General features: G+C 36.2%; 1 pseudogene; it reads right to left on the bottom strand.

The window, feature by feature from the left end:
- Nucleotides 1-2,132: 2,132 nt before the first annotated feature.
- On the bottom strand, nt 2,133-3,599 carry LOC147517466 (protein MITOFERRINLIKE 1, chloroplastic pseudogene; annotated as a pseudogene).
- Between the last annotated feature and the right edge of the window lie 877 nt (nt 3,600-4,476).

Raw genomic sequence — 4,476 nt, 5'->3', positions numbered from 1 at the left:
GTCAGTTAAGCACCACCGGCCCCTTTGGGAAGAATAAATACACTTAGTAACTAAAGTAGACCATCCGTCTCAGTTGAGAAAAAAGCCAAAATCCTTCATATCATGGAAAGCAATGGTTACTGTTTAGATTTATGTCACCAATTTTCTTAGCTCATTAAACATATGGTCACTAATTGATTAATGGCATTAGACCTTTACTATTACCACCCCTTTATGGGAAGGTGATAGAAAACCACATTTCGGAACAAGCAAGACTCGATGAATGAATTCAGAGAAAAAAGAAACACCGCTCAATATCTTCATCCGCGACCGCAAGTAAGGGTCTAAAACCTTTATTGGTGCCAAAGATTGTTTAGTCATTGAAAATTAGCAAAACTAATTAATTAGAAGAAATATAGGAAGAGATCACTAGGAAGGAAGGATTCAGATATACTACTACGAAAGTAAAACTAGGAAGGATTCAAGTATTTCTTTCAGTGATAAATAATGAACAAAAGAGCTAAGATGTATGCATCTGGAAAGGATAGCACCTCACCTTCCTTCTGTATCCGACTACTTAGTTGACCTATTTTAGATATTGAATCCTGAAGATAGGAATCTTGAGCTTCATCTTTTGGATCACTTCTCGACCGATCACGAAGAGAAATGCCATCTTACAAAATCTTCTAAGATGCACCCAGGGTTTGCAGCTTAACACACAATATTTAAAACATGTCAGTTTAGATATTGCTACCATTATACAAATACACAAACTAGCATCAAGGCAACTAAGCACCCTAGGACGCCCAAAATAAAGAAAAGGTTCACTGCACTTATACTTCACCTTGAAAGCTTGCATGTCAGAGAGGAGTTGAGAACATCCAGCACCACAAGTGAGAATTCAAATATGGGGATTGGTTATTAAAGAAAAAAAAAGTACAGCATGACGATAATATTTATGTTAGGGCAGGTAAAAAATTCAAACCCCCTTTGATGAATCAGTTATCTCTTCACTGCATTCAAACACTAAAAGTTCAATATCACCGGGCAAAAGAAAAAGAAAGAAAAAACAAGGCAGGACTACTTGCATTTTTTTAGAGAGCGGGTGACAGTTGTATCTCGGGTTGTTTTGCTTATTTTTTATGCTCTTTTTTCTTTGTACTCATACGCCTCCTCAACCTACATGGTTAGGTTTCCAGATGGTTGATGAGCTCCAAGTCGAAGAACAAGATCCCCAGTGCTAACTCTAGCATAAAGTGCAGAGCTTGAGCCAAGAGAAACCACTGCTGCTTCAGTGTTTGGACCAGCTTCTCTCATTATAGATCAGAGTGAATCGAGGCCATGGAACCAGCGAATCTTCCCGAAATACAACAATTAATAACCTGCAATTGTTGATACAAAAGACAGTATTGAGATATGGACTTTCATCTAGTGGCACGTGAGGTAATCGGGTCGTCCATCGACCATAGTCTTCTCAACTGCATATTTTAAGGATTCATCAATTACTTTTCCATGTTTTTCATATAGTCTCAGATTAAAGATTTAGTAATACAACAGTATCAATGCATTCCAACAGATTTACAATGCTAAATTAATCCTATCATCACCAATACTTAAATCAAAATCAGCATATATTAACAAGTGATGAAAACTGAACAATTGAAGTCCAACAGTTGAATGTGATGGAAAGTCTAGTGTGACATAGAGTGGTCTTTCTATAGAATTAGATTCACCACCACTCCCCTAATTTATTAACTTGCAACACCAATATCTAATAGTATATGATTCTAATTTTCATCAGACAAACATCAACACTGAAAACAAGAATTCATAACAATTACATCACAAATCTTAATTGATAAAGGACTATCAGCGACGCGACGACAATTCATATCTTTGGGTGAATGTGATAGAACCAGATGTCTACATTTCTCCGGGTTATTACGATTCAAAGAGTTTACGACTTTACGCTAGATTTATTTTTACTATTTTGATACATCATTCTATGAACAAGATGGTCTTGTGTAAATGAAATTGATTGTTAAATTAATTTTCTTCAAGTACTACCAATTTACTTACTTCTGTGACGACTCTACACCAAAATAATGCCATTTTTCGAAGGGTCTTGAAGCTTCCTATTATTTCGCATAGTCCTAACAAAGAAAACTATATGGAGGGGCACCACCAATTTCTCTTGGAAGAGATGTCATCATTGAACCAGAAACATTCTTCCTTCTGGGAAAAGGTCCCTCTGCAAATATCTTGCAAATATTACAATGAAAGTGAAATATCTTTTGGTTTATATTAAACATAAAACAGATCGAGAAGGGAACAACAAAACAAGAAGAGGAAGAATAATCACAAGAAAATGAACATATCGCTTAAATTGAAAGTAATTAAAATTTCAAACTAATCTAAGAAATCTTATCTTCCAAGAATGACAATATTTCTTGGACCAAACCTTTTATAATGTTCTTCCAAAACCATATTAGAACCAATCATCGTTCCGATTATAATTCCCCCAAGCCAACTATATCATATCAAAGTATCCAATTGATTGTTCCCACCTTCAAACAAAATTCACACAAAACTTTCTCAATCCAAAAATTCCAAATTATTGTAAAATGTCCCACCAAATTATGAAAAATTCAAACCTGACAATTGAAATCCAGTTGCAAGTATGACTCCAGTACTCATCATAGTCACAAGATATCTTCCAACTTGAGTAGCACACTACAATTCAAACTTAACCAACAACAAGTTTATAAGCAAAATAACATAACAAGCATATTATCCACAAATCTTACCGAAAAGAAAAGCCATTGCTAACGCCCCTACTAATGCCCCTCAACACACACTCTCAAATGGTTCCAAATGACCTTTCTTAGTTTTAGCCAACACTGCGGCTTTCAAATACTCAAACGACGAATAACTCAACACCCCAACAGGTAAATTCCTAAGCAAAGTCAGCAGATAACCAAAGATATAAACCCAATATCCCGCCTTTTCAGTAATATACTCAACAAAACTTGCCAAGACCTACCCACCACACTGGCTTACATCCTTTGAGTAATAAGCTCTTTCGGCACCATTACAGCTGAAGACACAATATTCCCCATTGCACCAGCAGTTGGTGGAATTAAAACAGATGGGTATTTACTAAATTTTGATAAAAATAACTTTCCAAACTCACAAGTACCAAAATAAATTGCAGAAGAAACAGTTGAACCAACAATTATAACAGAAATGCCGCTATAAAAACCCAATATCCCCTTTGCTTGGAAAGTTTTCACAATGACATCACACTTCCTTTGTAAATTTGAGTTGCCCCTTTGGTTTGTAACTTTGTTTTAATAGTGTCTAAAGGTAAAAGACAGACATAAGTAAAAGCACCAGCCATACCTCCAGTTGATGAACCAATGAGTGCTTTCTCAAAAGTTGTCAAATTTTTCATCAAAGTTTGAATCTTTGGACTCCCTTTAGCAGTGGGGTTAATCCAATTTTTTGATTTGGGGGTAGAAATTTTTTGTTCCATTGAAATGGAAATTGAAGAGAATGTGATATTGTTGTTTGGAGGAGATAAGAGAGTGTCGTTGAAATGAGTGAAAAGGTTGTCGAAATTAGTGAGACTTTAAAGGTAGGCTATACGGTCGGGTTTGGAGGTGGAAGACCAAGTGATGCGAGAGCTTGTTCTTCATTTTGAAGGTAGGGTCTTGGGGTTTGGTAGGCTGCCTTTGTCTACGGTATCCGTGCTATTTTGCAAAACATTCGCCACCTTTTTTGTTGAAACTGTGGGATATATGAATACCGAAGCACAAATTAACTGATTTTGAGTCGTTCCGTGGTATATGGCACTTTATATGCCACTGCTTTATGAGACTAGTGGTATTTGCTTGTGCCGAAATTAGAAAAGCTATTCTTACCGTGACAAATGCCTATTAGCCACTGTTATTAGTGAAACCGTGGGATATACTCTTTGACCTACCGTGGGGAATGAGCATTTATGTAGTAGTGATGATATTCGATTGCAATAAATAAAAACCTTAATCTATACTTCCATCCCTTGGTCAGGGCAATGGAACTAATAACTAAAAACATAAAGAACTAACCTGATTGAAGAACACCATGAACCAAAAGAATCAACAAACCCTAAGCACCGACTTCATCTTCTCCCTTGAAGGAGAAGATTAGCCTTCCATAAAGAAGGAAGAACATGAAGAACGAGAAGAAGAAGAGTCGAAGAACATAAGACTAGAAAGACTAATTTATTAAGACTCGGCTAGTTAAAACCGAATATTTTATTATTAATCTATCTTTGCCTCAAGTTCTGGAGACAAGAGTATAAGTGAATTGGCAAATTACATGAGACACTTAGGTCCTCTATTTATAGGGGTTACAATGAGTTCTAGAAGCATTCCAAACCGCCATTTGTTTCCTAATACAAATAGACTTCTTTCAGAGTCCAACTTCATCTCCAAAACTGAGAAGGAAGTAGCT

The sequence above is a fragment of the Coptis chinensis genome, chromosome 2 (assembly GCF_015680905.1).
Source record: "Coptis chinensis isolate HL-2020 chromosome 2, ASM1568090v1, whole genome shotgun sequence".
NCBI lineage: Eukaryota > Viridiplantae > Streptophyta > Magnoliopsida > Ranunculales > Ranunculaceae > Coptis > Coptis chinensis.
The sequence above is the reverse complement of the archived record's forward strand: the minus strand, read 5'-3'. Positions and strand labels throughout refer to the sequence as shown.